We start from the raw sequence: 26,272 nt of genomic DNA on the forward strand, positions 1-26,272 counted from the left end.
GATTGGAGTTCCCATTATAGCGCAGTGGAAGCAAATCCGACTAGGAACATTGAGGCTGCAGGTTTGATCCCTGGCCTCGCTCAGTGGGTTAAGGATCTGGCATTGCTGTGAGCTGTGGTATAAGTCGCAGATATGGCTTGGATCTGGTATTGCTGTGGCTGTGGCGCAGGCTGGCAGCAACAGCTCCGATTAGACCCCTAGTCTGGGAACCTCCATATGCCAAGGGTGCGGCCCTGAAAAACAAAAAAAAAAAAAAAAAAAAAAAAAAGTTGTGATAAAAGAAAGTCCCTGGCCCAGATGGTTATTCTGGTGAATTTCACCAAAAAAAAAAATTTAAAGTCAATTTTACATAAAGACAGAATCACAGAGAACATAGCAATTCCCAGCAACTCATTTTCTGAAGCGATGGTCACCCAGAAAATCCAGACAAAGACTGCAGAAAGGAAGAAAACATTTGACCAATAGCTCTCATGAATGGAGATGCAAAATCCTCGACAACACACTGGGCAGTCAATTTGGCAATGAATAAAAATAATTAAATACTATAATCAGGTAGAATGTGTAAGCCTGACTCAACATTTGAAATTTAATTAATATCATCCACTCTATCAGCAGGCTGTAAAAGAAAAATTGTATAATGATATAAATTGACCCAGAAAAAGCATTTCACAAAAATGTTACATATATATTTCATATATATTTTTCATATTATAACGAAAGCTCTCAGCAAACCGGGAACAGAGGGCACGTTCTGAACTTGATTTAAAAAACAAGTCTACTGGGAAAAAAAGAGATCTCATACTTAAAGGTGCAAGACTAAAAAGCAAATTGATATGCGGCTCTTTGCAGTTTATCTTGTTTTCCATTATTAATCTTAATGGGCACATATTAGTATACACTTTTATTAACTAAAATACAGAAAAAAATTGTTTCTCTGAAGCAAATCATGCTTTTTAAAAACAATAATACTTTTGGGGAAATAATAAGGTATTTTTATAAGCGTGTCTTTATTGTCAAAACAAATAACTTTAAGGTTTCTTGGTGTGTAGGAAATGAGCTTGCATGAAAAGTGAACTCAACTAAACATATTTTCCCCTTAAAAGTGCAGTGCTTTTATATTCTACTTGGAAACATTATTGTGATGTTTAGAGATTAATATAGGATAAACATCAACAAACAATTTTGATCAATTTTTTATTAACAGGTAATGACAAATCACCAAGCCTATACTTAAATTTCTACTCTCATTTGTTCTGGGCAGTCGTTGGCTGCACAGAGTTTTGGGGTTTTTTTCGGTCTTTTTGTCTTGTCTTTTAGGGCCACATCCACAGTATATGGAGCTTCCCAGGCTAGGGGTCTAATCTGAGCTGTAGCCTCCCACCTACACCACAGCAATGCCAGATCTGAGCTGCGTCTGCAACCTATACCACAGCTCATGGCAACCCCATATCCTTGACCCACTGAGCGAGGTCAGGGATAGGACCTGCAACCTCATGGTTCCTAGTCAGATTCATTTCCACTGTGCCACGATGGGAACTCCTGCACAGTGTTCTGGGAACCCTTTGCCCTTCCACTGGTCAGGTTTTCGGAAGTGTAGCCAATCCTGGTATGTTAAATTTCAAGGGAACTGGTGGGAAGAGGCAATGCAGAACAGTATCTTACCACAAAGAAAACCATTTTTTAATAAAGTGATGATTCTTTTCTTTAAAGTTTCATAATGCAGCACTCCGTTCCAAAGGTCAAAAAGGAGAATCCCAAATTCTCATCTTGGACTAGGAAGTGTCGTGTGTGTGTGCATGTGTGTGTATTCTTAGAAATTCTATCACTAGACAACTATTTACTTACTTTTGGCCAAAGTAGCACTTGCTAGGAAACAGAGAATTTAATAGTAAAAGTAAATGAAAATTTCATCAAATGGCACAAATTGCTGTTAAATATTTCTCAAGGTATCAATCCTGGAATTAGCAATTTTACATCTCAAATGAATTATTCAACCCAGTTCTGTACTTTGGGCTGAACATTATGAACATAACATGCCTTCTTATTTCCTTGATCACATTTTATCTCTTCTGAACTTGCCATGTCATTGAACTGGTGAAGTAGCTGGAGTCCCTTGTGGGGGGTGGTAATGAGGGCAGCTGTGTGAGTTTGGGATGTGAGGGGTAAGGGGCGACGTGGTGGGTGGTGGTCCTTTCTGGTTTCAGATTGTAGGTCAGAACGCTGAGTGGGGAGTGAGGTGTTTGCCGGCTTGGACCCCATGTGTATTTTGGGAAGCACATCTGGTTAGTAGCACTGGCACAAACTTCTGGAGACACCCACAGTGATACTGAAAATTGGCTTCATTATCATTCAAAAGGAGAGGATCATGGGAGAAACCCTAAATGCAGTACTCCAAATCTTAGTTAATTTTTTAAGTGGCTTGTGGCCAAGGTCTAGGAAAATGCAGATTTGTTCTGATCCAATTCTGACAAGACTTTTAAGAGTAGTAAGAATGAATACACTTGATTTATGTGTAAGAATAAAGGCAAGGCTGTAAAAACCCTACTGGTAAGAATAAAAAGCAAGTTGGAAAAGGTTGATACAATTTATAGGAATTTCAAATTTTACGTGATTATGATGGGGTGCAAAAACAGATGCGGGGAAATGTGTGTATAGGTATGATAATTTGGAAGCCCAAGTTAATGTAATCATGACAATGTCCCACTGTATCAATGTGTAACTGTACCAATGCTCCTAGTGATGGACATGTTGAATACTTAAATTTTCACTACTGCAAATAGTATTGCAAATGTCCACTGGTACAGATATGTGAGATTCACACTTCCTATATAAGCACAAGTGATACTCAGTGGCATTTTCCAATATATTAAGGATACTGCACATTTTTCTGTGATATAATTAGCAACTGTTTTTCTCAGATTTTCATTTTTCTTTTGAATTTGTTGTTGTTTGATACACAGATATTTAAATTCTTATCTAGGTGAATTTGTCAGTCTTTTCTTTATTCTAGGTGTTAGATTATAACTATGAAAACGTCCCTGGCTTTCAGATAATTACCAAACATTACCCATGTTTTCTTTTTTTTTATTTTTTAAAGTTTTATTCAAGCAGAGTTGATTTACAACGTTGTGATCATTTCTGCTGTACAACAAAGTGACACATATCCATTCTTTCTCAGATTCTTTTCTCATAGACATTATCACAGGATATTGGGTACCCATGCTTTTTTTTCTTCATTTTATTTTCAACCTTTCTGACTGATTTTGTTTTCACTGTTTCCCAGTTAAGTATCATATAGGGGATTTTTAAAGTCCAATTCGTCTTTTAGTATCTGTGCATAAACTTTATAGTTATTGTGATTTCTGAAATATTTGGGCTTATTTTAATCATTTAATATTCTATCTACCATTTTTATCTTACTCTGAGCCTCTTTTCCTTTCTTTTACTATACTGTTAACTTAAAAAAAAACTCTCTTTATTACCCGTCTTCTGGTTTAAAAATTACAAATAGTATTGAGCACTTTCTTGCATTTTTTCTTTAAAATGTCTAAACTTATTCAGCATCCTTTTCCCCTTCTCTCAAACTTGAAAAGATGTGATTCTTTTGTTACTTAATGAAGACACCTCTCTGATCTTGTCATTATTACATGGGTTATTAGCTTCAGATCCTTATTTTAAAATAAAAGTTTTTACTTAATGTTTACATGCAGTAGTTAATTAAATTTCCTGGCATAATCAGTTTAGGGACTCACTTTTGTTTCTCAAACCCCACAGCTTCCTTCTTTGTTCAGTTTTCTTCTTGCTGAGGTGTGTAGCTAACAGTTCTTTAAATGAGAGTCTGTGTAGGTGGTAAATTATTCTGGTAATTGTAAGCCTGAACATCATTTTTTCGTTTACTCATAAATAATTTTATGTGTGGTTTAAAATTTTAGGTTAACGGTTATTTTCCTTTGGCACTATGAGTCTTAGTACACTGTCTTCTAGCATCTATTGGCACTGGGGTCTCCTGTTTTTGAACTGGTCATATGATGGTTGGTAACATGTTTCTATTTATCCTAAAGTTCTACAACCTTACCACCATATGTCTATGGATTCATTTATTTTAAGTCATTCTCCTGAGTGCTTGAAGTACACTTTTAATGTGGGAGGTTTTCAGCAATTACTTCTTCAAATTTTATTGCTCTGACATTTACTCCATTCTTTTATCTAACTTTCATCAAATGAACGTGGGAGTTTCACTGTTTAGTCATAATGTTTTAGGTAGCTTTTCTTTACTTTTGCTGCTTTTGTTTTACACTTGTTTCAAGTTGACTTCCCCAGTACTATTTTCTAGTTGACTAATGCCCTCTTAAACTCTGTCCTGTCTAGAGTTTATACCAGGCTGCCATTGCGCCCTTCTAGAAGACTTAGGGCTGTCACTTCATTTAATCTTTGATATTTACATTCCAGTAAGTCTTTTTGGTTTGAACTTTGAATATACCATTGGTTAGTAGTATGTGTTTTAAGCAGAGGGGATGATTAGAGGATGAATTAAATGTATCAGTTTGTATATCCTACAACTGATTTTTAAAGTTGATTGTTCTTAAACCTTGGTCAAATATTTAGCGTTCTATAGTATAAATGCATGTTATCCTTGCATAAAAGAGCCAAAATGGGTCACTTAAAATGTCTACAGCTTTTGAATGCAAGGGCAAAAGCACCTTAAGACCAGGAGATCAAGTTGTTAAAATACTCAAGTAGTTCAACAGATGTCATCATGAGTCATTAGTTACCATCACAGTAAAAATGAATACTGAGTTTTTTATATTTTGTTCACATTTGTTCCTAAAAATAATTTTAACAATTATCCAGGAAAGACAAATAAGTTCCAGTAGTACAAAAAATACTTTTGCAGTATAGAATTTTGTCTGTTTTCTATTATAAATATTTTATTATAGAATAACTTCATTATGAAGTGGTATTTCTTTTTATAACCAAAACTAATACTGCTTGTCAGTCATAAAGTAAGCACTCAAACTACTTTTTAGCAAGTAATGTCAAAATGAGAAAAATGAGCATCTTAGAAATATCTTGGGAAGAATTTGTGCAATTTTGTCATAATTGTTTACGGTATATTCAAAAAATAAGAAATGAACAAGTAATACTAGAAACCATAATAATGTTCTTTAAGGGTAAAACAAACTTTGGGTAATATCAAAACCAGTTACCATATTTCTTTGCTTTTCATTGATTAAAATATTTTAGAAGAGTTGAATGTAGATCACTTAGGATACTTTCAGTGGGAAGTCTATTAAATGCAAAACTTTTAAAAGGTGAATTTCAGGAGTTCCCGTCGTGGCGCAGTGGTTAACGAATCCGACTAGGAACCATGAGGTTGCGGGTTTGGTCCCTGCCCTTGCTCAGTGGGTTAACAATCCGGCGTTGCTCTGAGCTGTGGTGTAGGTTGCAGACGCGGCTCGGATCCCGCGTTGCTGTGGCTCTGACCTAGGCCGTAGGCCGGTGGCTGCAGCTCCAATTCAACCCCTAGCCTGGGAACCTCCATATGCCGTGGGAGTGGCCCAAGAAATAGCAAAAAAAAAAAAAAAAATAATAATAATAAATAAATAAAATAAAAGGTGAATTTCATTAAGAGCAAAATTTTAAAAGAATCTAACTCAAATAAGCAAATTAACTTTTTTGTTTTCTGTACTTTTTATTAAACATACAGAAGATTATTGTATTCAGTGTCATGCAACTTTCACTTCATTTCTTTTATATTGTAAAATCATACTAGGTTATTTTTTGTTTGTTTATTTAATTTTTAGGGCATACCCATGGCATATGGAAGTTCCCAGGCTCTAGGGGTCAAATCAGAGCTATAGCTGCTGGCCTACACCACAGCCACATCAATGCCAGATCTGAGCCGAATTTGCAACCTATGCAACAGCTCACAGCAACGCCAAATCCTTAACCCAGTGAGCAAGGCCAAGGATCGAACCCACATCCTCATGGATACTTGTTGGGTTCGTGTCCACTGAGCCACAATGGGAATTCCATACTAGATTACTTAAATATAAATTTGGGTTACTACTATTTAATAGCAATATGTTCAGATATGAACCAAAGTAGACCTAGTTATGAAAATATGAATTCATTTTGAAACATGTATTATTTAACAAAATAATTTTTGAATAAAAGTTTTAAGTCAACAGCATATGACCAAAATTTAACACTTTTTACAAACTGAAGTGTACAGAAGAAGGATTATATACAATGACTAAGTAGGATTTATCCCTGGGATGCAAGGATGGTTCAAGATATGCTACTCAATACATGGGATATGCTACATTTATATATTAAAAAATAAACATAATATGATCATTTCAATAAATGCAGAAAAACCCCTCATCAAACTGGGTATAGGAGAAGCATACTACATTATAATAAAGACTATATATGAGAAAGCCATAGCTAACATACTCAATGGTAAAAGGTTGAAAGTTCAGGAACAAGACAAGTGTGCCTACTCTCACCACTCTTATTCAACATAGAATATTTTTCTTAGCCAGAAAAATCTGGCAAGATTAAAAGGCATTTGAAAGAAGTAAAATTGTCTTTGTTTGCAGGTAACATCATTTTATATACCAAAAATCCTAAATACCCCACCAAATATATGTTAGAGCTAATCAGTGGATTCAGTAAAGTTGCAAGATGAAAAATCAGCCTACAGAAATCAGTTGTGTTTCCATTCACTAACAATGAGATATCTAATAGAAATAAAACAGTCCTATTCACAATAATATCAAAACCAATGATACTTAGGAGTAAATTTAATCAAGGAGGTAAAATATCTTTATACTGAAAATGATGAGATTTTGATAAAAGATAATGAAGGCACAAAAGGAAAGAAACCCTTTGTTCTTGAATGAGAAGAAATAATACTATTAAAATGTCTATACTAACCAAAGCCATCTCTTGGTTCAGTGCATCATCACCAAAGTTCCAATGACATTTTCACAGAAATAGGAAAAACAATCCTAAAATTAGTATGGAAACACAAAAGCTGAATAGCCAAAGCAATCCTGAGGAAGAAGAACAAAGAAGAAAGCATCACAGTTCCTGATTTCAAAGCTATACTAAAGAGCTATACTAATCAAAACAGTATGGCACTCATATAAACTAGACACAGACCAAATGCAACAAAGTAAAAAGCCCAGAAACAGATCCCACACATGCTTTCAACTATTATTTGACAAAAGAGCCAAGAATACTCAACAGGGAAAGGATAATCTTCAATAAATGATGTTCAAACTGGATAATCACATGAAGAAAAATGAAATTGGGCCTCTAACTTAGACCACTTACAATAATTAAGTCAAAATGGATTAAAGACATAAACATAAGACTTGAAACCATAAAATTTCTAGAAGAAAACTTTCATGGCATTTTTCCTGGCGATGATTTTTTTGGTATGACACCAAAAGCACAAGTTATGTGAGGGCAGAGACTGAGTTAACTTTATGGTAGTATGCTTTAGGCTTTGTGGAAGCTGTATTTTTCTGTGATTCACTCCAATATCTGGAGTGTAGCCAGCTTTTCAGTGGTTCTAATGAAAAACTTCCTTCTCCTTGGTGGGCTCTAAACTTCAATTTTTGAAGGTCAAGTTGTTAAAACTTTAGAATCAGTGCTCAATTTTTGGCCTCTCCTTGAGAATTGGCAAATAGTCAGGTTAAAATTTATGTCAAGGAGTTCCCTTCATGGCTCAGTGGTAACGAACCTGACTAGTATGCATAAGGATGAGGGTTTGATCCCTGGCCTTCCCCAGTGGGTTAAGGATCCAGTGTTGCCGTGAGCTGTGGTATAGGTCACAGACTTGGCTCAGATCTGGCATCACTGCGGCTGTGGTGTAGGTCAGCAGGTGTAGCTCTAATTTGACCCCTAGCCCAGAAACTTCCATATGCTGTGGGTGCAGCCCCCAAAACAGGCCAAAAAAATTTTTTAAATTAAAGTTATGTCAAATGTACATTCTTTCTTTCTCTCTGGGACTTTCACACATTAGGCATTTGCTACCTTTTTTTAGCTTTTTGATGGTTAACACTTATGGTTTTCATTCCCAACAATTACAGTGGATCTCAGTGGGAGAATTGTTCAGCAGGAAGCTAGTCTGCCTTTACTGGAAATGTAAACACTTCTAATTATACTTTAAAGACCATGTTTTTTAATGTTATCAGATAAGAGAAACTTATTTTGACAGCAATTGGGAGTTGCAGAGGGCCCTCTTACTCTTTAATTGCAGTAAATTTTTGTCCAAGTCATAAATAAAGGCACTTGGGCACGAAAAACAAAGAACAAAAAAGGAAACAGGATGTAATGTAGCTCTTGATCTTCATTTTGTTATGTTTTGACTTTATCTTGGTTTTTATGGTCCATGTATTGTTTCAGACTTGAGTCTAGATTTATGGAGTCATAGACACATAAAATATTTTAGTTGAACTTAAACTTCATCTTTAAGATTTTCCTTTATTAAATCCTCTACTTCCGTTGTACTTGTCTTTGTGTCCACAGTTCCCCCCACCTTCCCGGTACTTAGGCCCCCCAAATCCCTTGTTTAATTCTTGTCAAGCATAAGGCTATTGCTCTGACTTTCCTCTTGCTATTCCCTTTCCTAGAATGTGTTTTCTGTTTCCTCCCCTTCATGTAAATACAAATCATCATTCAAGGTCAACTACAATCTTACCACCTCTCGTTATCTTTGAATATGTATGCTCGACAGTCTAAATATTCATAACACGAACTGTAGATTTGATTACAGAAGATAGGGAAGTTGCCTGGCTTTCTTATCATGCCTCACTGCTCAGAATCTTTCCCAGGATGGAGCCAGGCACCAACTAAAAATGATCTGATTCTGTGTCCTTAGTGTACTTTGGTCTAAACTTTCTATGTTTAACTGTTCATATTTTTGAAGGGTGCTAAAAATATGATTGTTTTTGTTTAAGAGGGCCCCAGGGGGAAAAAACCTTGGAACAAATGAAATTATTTATACCAGTACTCTGAAAAAACAGTATATACTTTACTAAGAAAATTTCAAAAATAACCAATGAATAATGAACAAAGTACACAGAAAATTTGCAGAGACAAAAGACTTTATTTTTGGCTACTATTTAGCATGCATACTCTTCCTTTTGGTATACTACTAATGTGTTTCATTTAAGCCTTCCAACAGTCCTGCTGGGCAGTGTGGTGTAGGGGTTAACAGTATAAATCTTGGAATAGTAATGTCCTTTTTGCATGGAGGTGTTGTAGAGATTACCTGAGTTGATACATAAAATGCTCTTAGAATAGTACCTGACATTTAGTAAATGTTAGCTAGTATTATTATAATAGAAGAAATAGGCTTAAAGAGGTTAAGTTTCTAGTTAAAGGAACATTACAAGTAGGCGGAGCTGCTGAAGTTTAAACTCAGTCATTTGACTGCAAATCCTGAGATCCTAACCACTCAATAATAATACTGCACAGTAATAATTTTTTTTGGTCTTTTCTTTTCTTTTTTTTTTTTTTTTTTGTCTTTATAGGGCTGCACCCACAGCATATGGAGGTTGCCAGGCTAGGGGTCTGATCAGAGCTGTAGCCACCAGCCTACGCCAGAGCCACAGCCATGCCAGATCTGAGCCACATCTGCGACCTACATCACAGCTCATGGCAACACCAGATCCTTACCCCACTGAGCAAGGCCAGGGATCGAACCTGCAACCTCATGATTCCTAGTTGGATTCATTTCCACTGCACCACGATGGGAACTCCATACAATAATAATTTTTAAAAGTGTATTCTAGACAAAGAAGTATATGCTGAAACAATGCTTTTTCACCTTCAAATTAGCAAAGATCAAAACAAAATGTGGAGGCAAATCTAAAGTTGCCTTGTGAAACAGAAACTAAATGATCGGTCTCATATTTTGGTGGCAGGAATTTAATGGATAGACACTGATTAAAAACTAACTCTATCATACCACTATTTAATAATCTATTATTATTCTGCTATTTCATAATATAATATTTATAATTCCCATTCTATGTATGGATCTATCCTAAGTGGGGAAAACAAAACAAATAACTGAGCCCAAAGATCTCGATTGTTGAATTACTTATAATACCCTCAATTGTCCAATGGTAAGATAAATTATATTATTGAATATTTTATTTTTATATTTATAATCTAATATTATTGCCATTAAATTCACGTGTTTAAATAATGCTATCATGTTAAATAGATATAGTTATATTCTAAAATAGGATTAAAGTATTTTGATACTTTTGATAAAAGAATTGCCAAAGAAAGAAATCTTATATACAAAATAAAGTCTAAATGGAAGTAAAATCCTAAATGGAAATAGTATTCATATATGTGTAGAAAAAATGAATGACATTTTAATTTCCATTTGAAAGTTTATTAACTATACACATCTCCATGATGAGCATGTGTTACATTTACACCTAAGAGAACAATGAGATTGATTTTAAACTAAAAGTCATCTTCTAGTGTACGGGTTGTTGGAGAAATTAAAATAAAGGATTGTGAGTAGGTTCAAAATATTAAGAATTTGTGAGATCATGAAAGCAATATTTTCTCTAGATAATCTACCAGTTGGTATAGTAATACCATGCATTTGCTGCCCAAATATGACTATTTCAGGAATAGAGGTATTATAACGTGGAATGAGCCTCACTGAGTTTCCACTCATTTCATGATGCTGTGAATGGCCAACAGACACTGCCAGAGGGAGGAAGAAAAGCACCCAGCCAAGTCTACTCCCCATACTCCTGCCCATTTCTTTCCATATTCTTATGGTGATGGAATATGATCAACCATGCCACACATGTCTTTATAATCACTGCAAGAGCCTTACATAGCCCATAGGTTCATATTAGCTGGGGAATCCTATTTAAATTTTCTATGTTAGGCATATCTCATAGGTGAGACTTTTAACTTGAGCACCGATGTTACTCAGGAGGAAAGGAGATGCAAAATATTCATGTCTTAACAAAATGTCAGTTATCAGCGTGTCCATATTGCAGCTCCTTAATGACTTGGTTTAGTAAACGAGCAGAAAACACTACCTTGCTACTCTGAAATAGGAAAACTATGAATCAAAGTCTGACCTTTTGCGTTCCCTCCACGGGAAGCCTGGCTGCGTGGCTCCTTTATGACAGCATTTAAGCATTTTTTAAGAACCTCTAATTATTACACATAGGCTTCCCAGAACCAACATCCCCCTTTACTTCTCCTCCCCCTCACTGTCAACCTTCTTGAACAACCGCACTCTCCACTTTTCCATTTCTTCCTTTCATCAAAGAAAAGCCATTCAAGCTGGCTTTCTCCCTGAACCCTCTACTGAAAGCCTATCTCATCATTAACAACAATCTTCATGTTGCTCTATTCCATTGCTGACTTCAGGTTATTTTTTTTTCTTTCTCACCCTTAATCAATTAAAAAATTTTAATTAGAGTACACACATATACACACACACGTATGTACACATTCTTTTAAAAATTAAAGTATATGTATGTATTCATATATACATATGTATACATTATTTTTCTCATATTATCTTCCATCATGTTCTACCCTAAGAGATGGGATATAGTTCCCTATTCCATACAGTAGAATTCCATTGCTTGTGCACCCCAAATGTAATAGTTTGCATCTACCAACCCAAACTCCCCATCCATCTCACTTCCTCCCCCCTTTCCCAGCAACCACAAGTCTTCTCTCCATGTCTGTGTTTTTGTTTTGTAGATAGGATCATTTGTGCCATATTTTAGATTTCACATATAAGTGATGTCATAAGTTATTTGTCTTTCTCTTAACTTAGTATGAGAATCTCTAGTTGCATCCATGTTGCTACAAATGGCATTATTTTGCCCTTTTATGGATGAGTACTATTCCATTGTATATGTGTATCACATCTCTGTGCATTTCCATCAGGTTATTATTTAACTTAATATTTTTCCTAGTTTTTTTTTTTTAATGGCCACACTCATGGCACATGGAAGTTCCTAGGCCAGAGATTGAATTCCAGCCCCAGCTGTGACCTATGCTCCAGCTGTGGCAACACCAGAACCCTTAGCCCACTGTGCCAGGCCAGGTTCGAACCAGAGCCTCCACAGCGACCCGAGCCACTGCAGTTGGATTCTTAACCCATTGTGCCATAGTGGGAACTCTAATCTTTTTTTTGTTTGTTTTATTGAGAAGTAGTTGACATACACCAGTGTATGTATTTAAGGTATATAATGTGGTGATTTAATTTACCTGTATTTTGAAATGACTTTCACAATAGGTTTAGTTAACATCCATCATCTTATGTAAATACAATAAAAAAGACAAGAAAAAAATTTCTTTTTGTGATGAGAACCCTTAGGATCTACACTCTAAGCAATTTTCCTATACATCACCCGTTGATGTTAACTGTAGGCCTTTGACATTGAAGACTTCCTTTAAAAATCTTTCTAGTTTCCTGCTTCTATTGTAATAGGAGTGTTGCTCTTTCCTCTTTAGTTCCTTTTTTTTTTATTTAAGAATCTTTTAAATTGAAGGATAGTTGATTTACAAGATTGGGCTAGTTTCAGGTGTACAGCAAAGTGATTCTTTTTCAGATTCTTCTCCCTCATTTGTTATTACAAAATATAAAGTACAGTTCCCTGTACTGTATAGTAGGTCTTTGTTGTTTATCTATTTTATATATAGTAGTGTGTATCTGCTAATCCCAAAGTTTTAATTTATCCCTCCCCCGTTCTCCCTCTTGCTACACATAAGTATGTTTTAAAATCTGTGAGTCTATTTCAGTCTATATAAGTTCATTTGTATCATTTTTTAAAAAAGATTCTATGTGTAAGCGATATCATATGATATTTGTCTGGCACCTTCACTTAGTTTGGTAATCTCTAGGTCTATCCATGTTATAGCAAATGGCATTATTTCATTCTTTTGTGACTAATATTCCATTTTGTGTATATATATCATATATGCATATATAAAATATACATGTATATATAGATAGATATATAGATATGTCATATCTTCTTTATCCATCTGTTGATGTATACTTAGATTGCTTCCATGTCTTTGCTATTGTAGATAGTGCTGCACTGAACACTGGGGTGCATGTTCTTTTCAGATTATGTTTATCTCCAGATATATGCCCAAAAGTGGGATTGCAGGATCAATGGTACCTGTATTTTTAATTTTTTAAATAACTTCCATATTGTTCTCCATGGTGGCTGCACCGATTTACATTCATGCCCTCTCCAGCATTTGTTATTTGATGATGGCCATTCTGATTGATGTGAGGTGATACCTCATTGTAGTTTTGACTCACATTTCCCTAATAATTAGCGATACTGAGCATTTTTTCATGGCCATTTGTATGTTTTCTTTGGAGAAATTCTATTTAGGTCTCCTGCCCATTCCCTTTTTGGTTGCCTTTTCTCTGCCTTCCTGCAGACCCTCCATCCTCTGCTCCATGTGTGCCTTAGCACTACATCTAGGTCTATATGTCTTCTTATTCTCCATGGACAGAAATATTCATTACCATGGCATCACATTTACAAATTATGTAATCTTCCTCCTAATGTCAAAATCTGAAATTGCCATTTTCCTATTTTGAAAATTTCATTTAAAGATTGAGCTGAGATCTCAAACTCAAAACATATAAAGCTAGTGAAAAAAAAAAAAAGAGGCTGGACTTTTGAGTTTGAATCTCATTTACCCAATTTACCATCATGTCTCATTGAACATATTATTTAAATAAACTCTCTGAGGCTCAGTTTCCTTATTTGAGTTATTAGAAAAATTAAGATAAAGTTTGAAAAACAAACATAGTAGTTGCTCAATGACTGTGCTCTATCCAGCTGCTGTGATTCTGTTCTCATTCTATGACCTGATAATACACCTAACTGTGCAAGCGAATAACTTGATCTTCAATATTACTCCCTTTTCTAACTCACATCCCACATTTAATCCCCTAGTTTTGCTGATGGTCCTATTTGAATGTAACTCAAACACATCTACATCTAAAAAAATTTTATTGGAGTATAGTTGACTTAGAAAGTTGTGTTTGTTTCAGGGGTACAGCAGAGTAAATCACTTATACATATATATATACATCCCTTCATTTTTAGATTATTTTCCCATATAGGTTATTACACAGTATTGAGTGGATTATCCTGTGCTATACAGTAGGTCCTTGTCACCTGTCTATTTTATATACACTAGTGTGTCAATTAATCTATGATAAAGGAGGCAAGAAGATACAATGGAGAAAAGACAGCTTCTTCACTAAATGGTTCTAGGAAAACTGGACAGCTAGCTACATGTCAAAGAATGAAATTAGGACACTTTCTAACATCATGCACAAACATAAACACAAAATGGATTAAAGACCGAACATAAGACCAGACAGCGTAAAATTCTTAGAGGAAGGCAGATTCTTAGGCAGATCACTTTTTGACATAAATTGCAACAATGTCTTTCTTAATCCACTTCCTCAGGTAATGAAAGTACATCTGCATCTTGCATTGGCCTTTCCCTAGTTGAAGCTATCACCGTCTCCTGACTGTTTTCCTGATTGATCATCATCATCAAAACCTGCTGGCTGGCCTGTGTTCAATTTCAGTCATTTCAAATCCACAAACCCCAAAGTCACCAGGTAATGTTTCATGATGCTGACTTAATCGAATCTTTTGAGCTATTACTTTTTTCTTTTTTGACTATCCCATGGCATATGGAGTTCCTGGGCAAGGGATCAGATCTGAGCTGCAGTTGTGACCTGCGCTACAGCTACGGCAACCTCAGATCCTTTAACCCACAGTCCTGGGAGCTCCATCATTTTAGCTCTTAACCATCACTTTCAGTATAAATCTCAGGCTCTTTTGCTGAGCATGAAAAGGCTTTGTAACTTTCTCCCCCACCCCATTCATCTTCATCTCTTGACATTCACTTTATCATCTGCTCTAACCAAACTGTGCAGTGATCCTTTGTTGATTTGGGTACAGTTATGTATACTTGCAAAAATATTTTTAATGTATTACTTCATGATTTATAAAGTTGAGTCCTTCTAAAGAAAAATAATACAGAAGCATCACTTCCCTCCACTTTGAAGACCACATGGAGTTACTTCTCAAAGGAAGAATGCAGAAAATAGTCTCATTGTCTGATTAAAGAAAAGACTTAGAAGGCAGGCACTTCAGTTCTGTGATGGCTTATAAAAATACCAATGAGGATCTGTCAATGATTGCAAAAAAAATAAACAGGTTGTAAGTGCAATAGGACTAATTCCAAACTTTCACAATTAGGTATAGAAGGTAAAGTACATGGGATAATAAACTTAGGAGAAACATAACTCAAAAATATTTCCAGGAGTTCCAAAAAAAAAAAAAAAAAAAAGAGTTCCTGTTGTGGTGCAGTGTAAACAAATCCGACTAGGAACCATGAGGTTGCAGGTTCGATCCCTGGCCTGCTCAGTGGGTTAAGGATCTGGCATTGCCGTGAGCTGTGATGTAGGTCTCAGACACAGCTCAGATCTGGCATTGCTGTGGTGTAGGGCTAGCGGCTATAGCTCTAATTTGACCCCTAGCCTGGGAACCTCCATATGCTGCAGGTGAGGGCCTCAACAGACAAAAGTTAAAAAAAAAAATGTTTCCAGGAGTTCCTGATGTGGCTCAGTGGTAATGAACCCTACTGGTATCCATGAAGATGTGGGATTGATCCCTGGCCTCGCTTGGTGGGTTAAGGATCTGGGGTTGCAGTGAGCTATGGTGTAGTTCACAGCATGGCTCGGATCTGGCATTGCTGTGGCTGTGATGTAGGCTGGCAGCCTGGAAACTTCCACATGCTGCAGCTGTGGTCCTAAAAAGGCAATTACATATATGTTATAAATATGTTATTATAATATTAATATTATATATATAAATATATATATATATTTGATCTGGAAATACATATCGATATATTTCCAGATAAACGGAATACTCAAGCGACACTGGAGTAGAGGCTTAATTCCAATTCGTTGCTTGCTTTTAGAAGACACCTTCCGGAGCATAGACAGATTCCCTCATTTATTTGGGACTTTTAGTGAGACCTTGCCTATGCCAATCATGGTTTGCCATCCACAATACATTTCTAAAATGTGAACTTTCAGTTGGTAGGGACTGCTGTTCCCAGAATATGCCACATTTTCTCTCACTTCCTGTCATTTTGTGTGCTGTTTTCTGGCTTTAAATATTCTTTCCTATTCTTAGACTCTTTTCTTTAGTTAAATTCTACCCATCCTCCTTGCCCCGTAACCTCCAGAAAGGCTACTCTGAAGTTTTCACACGGGATCTAGCCCTCCTGGGTCTTGTCCTGTGGTTGCACTTTCGCTCTGATGTGCAATCACCTCTTTCTTGGGTGTGTCCCCATTATACTATTATCTCTGTAAGGTAAGGGAGCCTAGCCTAGTCACCATTGGGTATCCAGAAGCTAGTAGAATGCCTGCTTTTTAAGAAGAGTTCAAAACACTCTTGGAGTCACACATTTCATACTTTAAAAGTTGCAAATCAAGAATCCATGATAAAAATCCTCTGCTTTCCTATAGAAACATTTTTTTTTTTTTACTTTTATTTATTTATTTAGTCTTTTCTAGGGCTGCACCCGCGGCATGTGGAGGTTCCCAGGCTAGGGGTCTAATGGGAGCTGTAGCCGCTGGCCTATGCCACAGCCACAGCAATGAGGGATCCAAGCCGCATCTGGGACCAAACACCACAGCTCATGGCAACGCTGGATCCTTAACCCACTGAGCGAGGCCAGGGATCGAACTGGCAACCTCATGGTTCCTAGTCGGATTCGTTAACCACTGCATCACGATGGGCACTCCGAGAAACATTTTTAAATGTTTCCTATTTTCAGTAATTTTCCCCAGCTAGTACTTAATAAATGCTCTCTTTGAAAATTAGTTCTAATGACATCTCTTCCAATAATGTGTTTAGTGCACATAAGGCTGTCAGCAAAGCCTTCTCGCATAATGAAGGTCCCTTTCCTAATATGGGTACCACTGTTTTTATTTTGGTTTTGCTTTGCTTATTCAATGTTTTTTTTTCCTCCTCCTAATTTCCTTTTAATTTTGTTTCTTTATCATCTTGTCATCACCAAAGTGTCTATTTTCTTTTGGCTGTTGTTTTTGGGGTGAAGAGAAATGACCTTCTTGTTAGCACTTCTCTGGTGCCTGACATCAGACTTAACTTCTTCCCAGAAATTATGCTGATAGCCCTGGGCCAGTCATTATCAAATACGAGGATGCTGAAGTTTTATGTACAAGACTGTGCTGGGAGTTTATAATGCCAAAGACCTGACAGACGTCTTTAGACAATTAAAAATTCTGTTAAGCTTCTGGAATCTTCCTGATGCTTTTACAGCCATAGTTATTTGCCTCAAAGTTACTGCCATAAAAAAGCATTTTGTCATAATTTACTAACATTATCTTAAAGTTAGATTTTAATTCTCTGTTTTGACAAAGAAAAACAAAATAATTAACTGGCTATAGAGCGATAAAAGTATAAGAGGAAATACAAATTGACACAAGAAGAAAAGAGAACACGTTCTCTTGCCTTTAAGGAGTTTTTGGCATGTTGGAAAAAGCAGGCAAATATAGATAGAAATAATCAGAATTTATTCACATGTGCAGCATAATAAAGCCAGGCATGGTTTGGAAGTTCAGAGAATGAGCATGGTCCTAGATGAAGATCTGTATTCCCATTCTGTCCATAGTTTGGTGATATAGCTTCTTGTCAATTTATTAAGCTTTATAAGCCTTGGTTTCTTCATCTGTAAAACTGGGTTGTTAGTAAACTTCACCTCACAAGAAATTTTTGAGGATTATATGAGACGACATACGTACCTGTTGCATAGCAAGTGTTCAATTCTTGATTAACTGTTACTGTAATCTATAAAGGACTATACAGAGGAGAAATTTTAACCATACCTGGAAGGGACAGCTGAGGCACAAGAGGAAGCCACACAGGACACCCCTCGCTATCTGGAAGGCAGAAAATAAGCAGCCATGTTGGGCAGCCCATACGTGTACTTGCAAACATGCTGGCCCACCTCATTGGCGGCAAACCGTAGCTGAGCCTGAAATTGTTCTTCCCTTTCCTGGAACATCCTTTAAGTCTCTCTTTTAGCTTCCTGTATCACGTCTTTCCTTCATAACAAAAGGAATGACTTCTGCTTTCATTCCCAAGGGCAGAGAAAAAAATGTATTGGTTCAGCCCATCCATGTGTGTTTTCAGCTCACCCCTATGGATTCCATCTTGCTGTTGGTCTTACCCATTTACATCTGTGCTCTTTTTGACTTCCTGCCTTGTTGGCTTCAAGATCTAGCATCACATGAGGAGGCATCAGTCTTACAGAGATGCTTAATAAGCCCCCACAATTGTGTAAGCCAAATCCCTAAAATGAATCCATACACAAACATTCACGCATTCTCCTCTTACCTACTGGTTCTTCTTTGCTGATTGGACCTGACTGTTACGTGTTCGGTTCTAGTGACGTTCCAGTTTTTCTCTATGTGACATTGCTCTGTGGCACTGCTACACTGCTGACATTCATCATGCCCAGGCCGAAAACATGAAAAGTTTCTCATCAGGGTCTCTGAATACAAAAGTAAATTTGTGAATACCATGGCATTTTACATGTATTATATACATATATCTCATTATAATTTATAATATTAATCTATGAAATAAATGAAAATGTAAACATATGAATGAAGTATTGGAAAATAGAGCTGAATCAGGAGTTCCATGGTCGCCTAGCAGCTAAGGATCCAGCATTGTCATTGCTGTGGCTCAGGTCACCACTGTGGCACAGATTCAATCCCTAGCTCTAGAACTTCTGCATACTGCAGGTGCAGGTGGCCAAAAAGAAAAAAAAAAAAAACAGAGCTTAATGACTGGTAGAAATCACTTCTTGAAAAGCAAGATTACAGAATTTGTATTTGCGCCGTAAGAAGCATCACGTAACTCTGAAGGAGCAAACCATTTGTAAGATTGTTTATTCCAGAGGAAAGCCCATGTGTCTTCTAATCAGCTCTGTAAACATTATGGGTTTTCACAAATTGACAAAAAAGAAGGGACAAAAATAGAATAGGATGGAAATAGCTGTTAATAGTACTTACATCAATAACTTTTTTCTGCTTCTCCCAGGAAGGACTTTGACATTTAAAGAGATCAGAGATTCAAACAAAGGAAAAACTCAATAGGAAAATTGCAAGTAAATAATTATCTTTCAGAAATACACTTTATGTAAAGATACTATTCTAGGTTCCCATCATTTTTTTCTCCCACTCATAATTTTCTGTACTGCACTGGTGTCCATGGTAACATCCATAGCTGACGAGGAGATTACCACCAATGTCCTACCACTGCCAATCACCATCCTCTTAAAACCAATGCAAATTCTCTCTAATTTCAGTGGCTTTATCCTCCCCTCTCTCTCTGATAAACAAGAACTGAATCTGTACCGGAAATGCATGGCATCAACACATGGCTATCTGCTCCCTTATCTATTTTTCCACATTGGAGAGTTTTACCAAGATATAAACACTTGGACAGATTGAAAACCTCCCTATTCTTTTTACATAATGGACCTGAAAATAATGGGCAAACATACGCCAAATTATTCATGGCAGGTGCCATGCCTTGTGTACCATGTTGATGAGCATACCTCAATATTTTTTCTATTAAAAGACTATTTATAATATTAAGCACAACAGACAAGAATAACACATAATTTAAGAGAATACAACGATGTTTCTTTTCAGTTAAATTTCAGAGACTAATTATGGCTCTGTGGTCATAGTGTGAAAAGGTTAGGCAGTGGTAGAGCAGCGTTTTCCTTTCATACTCATTTCCATATGGATTCATGAAGTCAGTTTCGTTGGTCATGGTCAGCCCTCTTTTATGACATCAAAAAAAAAAAAAGAACAGAATAGAATTGTATTCAACAGAACGGGACAGAATAGAACGGAATAGAATAGGCAAGTCAGGAGTTCCCGTAGTGGCGCAGTGGTTAACGAATCCGACTAGGAACCATGAGGTTGCGGGTTCGATCCCTGCCCTTGCTCAGTGGGTTAACGATCCGGTGTTGCCGTGAGCTGTGGTGTAGGTCACAGACGCCGCTCGGATCCTGCATTGATGTGGCTCTGGCATAGGCTGGTAGCTACCGCTCTGATTCGACCCCTAGCCTGGGAACCTCCATATACCGCGGGAGCGGCCCAAGAAATGGCAAAAAAAGACCAAAAAAAAAAAAAAAAGCTAAAATAGGCAAGTCAGAGTATATCATATGTGGTAGGAATTAATACTTTGTGAAATTTAATTTAATTTGAAATGAAATATAAGCTATATTCTTCATCACTGTCATTGTCCCACAAAATTGTAAAAAGAGTAACATCAAACTTTCTCTTGATTCTGTGAGATTTTAAGTTAAATTTTGTTGCTTGAGGTTATAGTCTGGGTACCAACTGGATATTCATATGTGTAGGCTCTTGCACAATGGCTTGCAAATCGAAATCTATTTTTCTGAAGAATTCTAATTTTTTTCATCATCGGCAAATCCTCTGTCATTGTTTCCTAGGGCTGCCATACCCAGTTACCACAAACTAGGGGGCTTCAAACAACTAAGATGTGTTCCCTCAGTGTTCTGAAGGCTACAACTTTAAAATCAAGGTCCTGTCCTCTAGTCTTGCTTCTTGTGATTGCCTGGAGTCCTTGGTGTCCCGGGCTTGCATCTGAATAGTTCCAGTCTCTGTCATCAGGGGAGTGCATCTCCGTGTTTTCACAGCTCTGTGTCTTCACATCTCCTCACGGCATGCATCTCTTCCCCTGTTGGTCCAAGCTGCCAGTATTTCTGCTGAGGTGGTTGATTGCACTTATGAGTCACATGCCTAGTCTCCTCTCCAAAAGATTAACCAGATCTACCCTTGGCTCCACTTCCAGCTCCCTGAATAGGCTGAGAACTTCCCCAACCATCAAATTCTGGTTCCTTTTTGCTTGGCAGTTCCTTCCTCAATTTATCTCTTTCCACTAACATTGTACATTGAGCAGCAAGGAAAAGCCAGGCTGCACCTTTCACACTTCTCTTTGAGATCTCCTCAGCTAAATATCCATGTTCATTGCTACAAATTCTCCTTTTTACTTGACAGCAGAAGGCAAGTTAGTCAAGTTCTATTCCATGTTATAACTAGTATCACCTTTGATCCAGTTCCCCATAACATGTGGCTCATCTCCAGCTGAGCCATTACCAGAAGCACTGTGAACGTTCATAGCAATAGTTTGTTCATGATGATATATGAACATGACATAAAAGCTTTTTCTACAGTTCTCACCTCTTTCTGAGCCCTCACCAAAATCAGCAGTAATGTCTGTATCTTTTTTAAAAATGTTATTTATTTTTCTTTTTACAGGCACACCTGCAGCATATGGAAGTTTCTAGGCTAGGGGTCAAATTGAAGATGCAGCTGCCAACCTATGCCACAGCTACCACAATACCAGGTCTGAGCCACATCTGCAACCTACACCACAGCTTGAGGCAACACTGGATCCTTAATCCACTGAGCTGGGCCAAAGATCAAACCCACATCCTCATGGACACTCTGTTGGGTTCTTAACCCACTGAGCCACAACAGGAACTCCAGTGGTCTATATTTCTAACATCGATCTCTTTCAGACAATCTAAATTTTTCTATCATGCATCAGAAAATTCTTTTAGCATCTACCCATTATTCAATTCCAGAGCATATCACCATTTTAAGGTATTTATTAGAGCAGCATCCCACTCCTGGCACCAAAATCTGTATCCATTTCTTAGAGCTTCCTTAACAAAGTACTGCCTGGATTTAGTACAATACTTTGGTAATCAAGACAATGTGGTATTGGTGAAAGAATAGACAATTAGGTCAATAGAACAGAATAGAGTCCAGAATTGTCCATAGATCTTTAATGAAGGAGCAAAGGCAATTTGATGGAGAAAAGGTGTTATTTTCAATAAGGTATGCTGTAATAACTGTACATGTACATTCAAGAAATGAATCCAGGAAGACTTTTCTCCTTTCACAAAACTTAATTCAAAATGGATCATGGACCTAAATGTAAAATGCAAAACTACATAACTTCTAAAATATAACATAGGAGAAAATCTGGGTGACCTTGGGTTTGGTGATGACTTTTTAGATATGAGACCAAAAGCATGATCTAGGAAAGAAAAACTTGAATGATCTGTTAACTTCATTCATTAATTAAGAAGTAATCTCAGAGTTCCCATTGTGGTTCAGAGGTTACAAACCTGACTAGTATCCATGAGGATATAGTTTTGATCCCTGGCCTTTTTCAGTGGGTGAAGGATCCAGTGTTGCTGAGAGCTGTGGTGTAGGTCACAGACACAGCTTGTATCTGGCATTGCTGTGGCTGTGGTATAGGCCTGCAGCTGCAGCTCTGATTTGACCCCTAGCCCAGAAACTTCCGTATGCAGCAGATGTGGCCATAAAAAGAAATGAAATGAAATGAAATGAAATGAAATAAAATAAAAACAAAAAAATAATAAATAAATAAAACTAAGAAGTAATTTGGAACCTGAATGTGAACTGCCAGTGTTTGCTAGAGTTCAATGGTGGACACATGCCTTTTTATGTTTTCATTGTACTTTTCTGGGTGTATGAAATTCCTAGTATTAAAAACAACGAAAACTGAAAAAAAAAAAAGACCATTCTGGTATTTTCTCATTATAACATTTCCTGAAATGTTTTATTTAACTCAGTGCATTCCTTCTTTAAAATGTGTCTTTATCATCACTAAATCTATATTTTGAGTCATCTAACATGATTATTGTTGAGATACAGATCTTTGACCCAAGTATAGCATTTTAACTGAAAAGTTGACTCAGGACACAAAAACCCATTTGAGTAAGACCTTAACAGTTCCTTACTTTGTTTAATACTTCCTGTGGATGTATATTTGTGGTAAATACAGATAACTATTTAGTCTGTTGCTTGCTAAAGTGATGGATGAACAGATTATCTGTAATGACATTTAACACTCAAAACCATGATAACACCCCCAGGAATAACTGGCAAATTTGCATTACATTTCTTTATCCAGTTTTACTTCTATCTGATGATGTCTCCACACAGCCAACAAGACTATTGATAGTTTGGGTGGTGTCTTCCTTAAGCATCAACTTTCAAAATAAAATCATTGAGAGAGTATTCTCAATATGGAAGGCCTTATTAGGACTCACAAAATGGTAACACTTTTTCTGAAAGACAGTATTGATGGGAGAGTCCCTTGTTTTACATTCGGTTATTAGTTATTATCAGTTAAATTTTTCCAAAAGAGATGAGCCTCTCATTGGTGAGCTATCCTGGGCATTCGAATATCCTAGTACCTCGAACTGTGCTTGACTTAGAGTACATGTTTAGTAAATGATTGTGAGTGAATGAATGAACAGATGGATGGATGAGATAGCATTTGCTTTAGGTGAATGTGACTGTGCATGAGGATTGTGCAGTGCATACTACTCACAGTGAACATTACATCAGTGACAACATAGAACTGTCTGTTGAACATGTCATTCTTTCTGGTACCTTCAAAGTGAGTGTCTTAACAAGGCAAGTATATGTTAAAAGAATTTTCTGACAAGAAATAAGAAAATGTTTAAGAAAGGTCCAATTGCTACCGGTTATGGCCAGGAATAACCTTGGCCTTAATGCTACAAACTATAATAAACTAGGTTCTGAAATAACTTACTTCCTGTGCATTAAAATCATCCCCAGGAGTTCTCGTTGTGGCTCAGAGGGTTAAGAACCTGACATAGTGTCCATGAGGATTCGAGTTCAATCCTTGGCCTCACTCAGTGGGTAAAGGATCTAGCATTGCCACAAGTTGTGGCATAGGTCACAGATGCGGCTCAGATCCTGTGTTGCTGTGGCTGTGGTGTAGCCTGGCAGTTGCAGCTCCAATGTGACTCCTACCCTGGGGACTTCTGTATGCTGAAGGTGTGACCCTAAGAAGAAAAAAGAAAAAAAGAAGAAAAAAATGGATAACGAAAACATCCCAGAAGGAATTTTTTCATTTAAGAAAAAAGGAATTATGAAAACTACTAAAATTGGAAATATTTAGACATCAAAATTATGCAGATTTTTAAATGTTTAAATACAGAAACGTTTATAAGTAACTTGATTTCGAGGAAAAAACACCTTTATAAAATGGATAATTATATGTATCATGTCATGTGAAATGTTGCAGCCAATATTGTCAATAGCAGATAACAAGAGTTATATTTTGCAATAGTAATAGCTTACTTGGCACCTCTATTTACAAAAAAATTTACTTTTGGAAAACTTAATTATGTGTTTTGAAGACATACTATGAATATTAACTTTCAGCTACCTGACATATTTGTTGTGTTCTATAAAGCTTATTTTAAAATGGTATTTTACTTCAAACAGCAGGAAAAATGGGCTTCAGGCAATTTCATACCTATTTTGTAAAGCTGTGTACAGAGCATATTACTTTGTCATAAAGATGTTATTGTCATGCACATTTTCCACCCTGTTCTTAACCAACAGCTATCACCTACTATCTCTTCAGATTATTAAGTGCCCCCGAACTCTCTTGAAGGCTTTAACAGTCTGTCTAAACCTTCTTTATCATGTTGCTTTCAGAAAACTATTTTGACTAGAATAAGAAGTCTCTGTATTATGTTAAGCAAGAAGGGAGGAAAAGCAATTCATTAATCACTGTAAAAATCTTTGAAAATATAGTCAAATATTTCATGCTACATTGTGCTATTTAAATTGCCCTCAAGGAGTTCCTGTTGTGGCTCAGAGGTAAGGAACCAGACTAGGATCCATGAGGATGTGGGTTTGATCCCTGGCCTCCTCAGTGGGTTGAGGATCTGGCAATGCCATGAGCTGCAGTATAGGTCACAGACAGATGGGCCTTGGATCTGTGTTGTTGTGGCTGTGGCGTAGGCTGGCGTCTGCAGCTCTGATTTGACCCCTATCCTGGGAATGTCCATGGGCTGTGAGCATGGCCCTAAAAAGACAAAAAAAAAAAAAATTGTCTGCAAATATTTATCTCCAGTTTTGATGATTCTAGATAAATATACAACACAGTAGTAACATGGATAATCCAATGTTTTCCAAAAAGTAATTGGCATACCACTGGTGGAACAAAATATTATTTTAGGAAATATAGAGAACAAACATTGTCTAGTAGTATGTGACACATTTATATTAATGTGTATGGCAGCTTGTCTACAAAAATGATCCCCAATGAGCCCTTCCTTCCTTCCTATTTTCTTTTTTTTCATCTTTTTTTTTTTTTTTGTCTTTTGTCTTTTTAGGGCCTTACCCACGGCATATGGAGGTTCCCAGGCTAGGGGTCTAATCGGAGCTGTCACTGCCGGCCTACACCACAGCCACAGCAACGCCAGATCCAAGCCGCATCAGTGACCTACACCACAGCTCATGGCAACACCAGATCCTTAACCCACTGAGTGAGGCCAGGGATCAAACCTGCAACCTCATGGTTCCTATTCGGATTTGTTTCTGCTGCACCAAGAGGGGAACTCCTTCCTTCCTATTTTCAAGCTGTTTTTCATTACCTGTCACACTGAGTCTAGGTGAGTTGCTTTAACCCATGAGATGTGGCAGAAGTGATGCTATGTCATTTCCAGACCTAACCTTTAAGAAGAACTGAACCCTTCAACGTTTTGTGATTTAAAAAGTTCTAAACCACCAATTAAGAAATCTGTTTTCCTTGATATGCATACTATGTGATAAGACCATGTAGAAAAGCCATATGAGGGGATAAGATCTGGAAGCAGATCTTCTTGCAGAGAGAAAGATCCACCCATCCCAGTGTCCCTACTGAGCCCAGAGTCCTATCTCGCGTTGCCATGCTCAGTCAGACAGGGGGTAGAAGGTTGGCAAAGTGGATGAAGGGAGTCAAAATATCCAACCCTCAGTTAGAAAATAAATGTCATAGGAATACAATGTACTGCATGGTGACTATAATTAATAATACTGTGTTGCAAATTTAAAAGTTGTTAAGAGAATAGATCTTAAAAGACCTCACCATAAGGAAAAAAATTGTATAGCCATATGTTGTAACCAATGTTAACTAGACTAAATGTGATCATATTGTAATATATACACACATTGAATCATTATGTTGTACACCTGAAACTGATGTAATGTTATATG

General features: G+C 36.9%; 1 protein-coding gene across 7 annotated transcripts in view; it reads left to right on the forward strand.

Annotated features, from left to right (window-relative positions):
* The window catches only part of DLGAP1 (DLG associated protein 1), a 1,399,633-nt gene that overhangs the window by 464,683 nt on the left and 908,678 nt on the right, over positions 1 to 26,272 (forward strand). For 6 of the 7 annotated variants that reach the window (XM_084964262.1, XM_084964267.1, XM_084964271.1 and 3 more), the window contains one exon: positions 14,526 to 14,683. The exons of the other annotated variant lie outside the window; for it this stretch is intronic. The gene's annotated coding sequence lies outside the window, so the exon portion shown is untranslated. The remainder of the gene's footprint in view (positions 1 to 14,525; positions 14,684 to 26,272) is intronic. 7 annotated transcript variants of the gene reach the window in all.

Source organism: Sus scrofa, chromosome 6, assembly GCF_054392235.1.
Source record: "Sus scrofa isolate SSC_HxYL_T2T_F1_AM1 chromosome 6, Sscrofa_HxYL_maternal_Yorkshire_Landrace_v2.0, whole genome shotgun sequence".
Taxonomy (NCBI): domain Eukaryota; kingdom Metazoa; phylum Chordata; class Mammalia; order Artiodactyla; family Suidae; genus Sus; species Sus scrofa.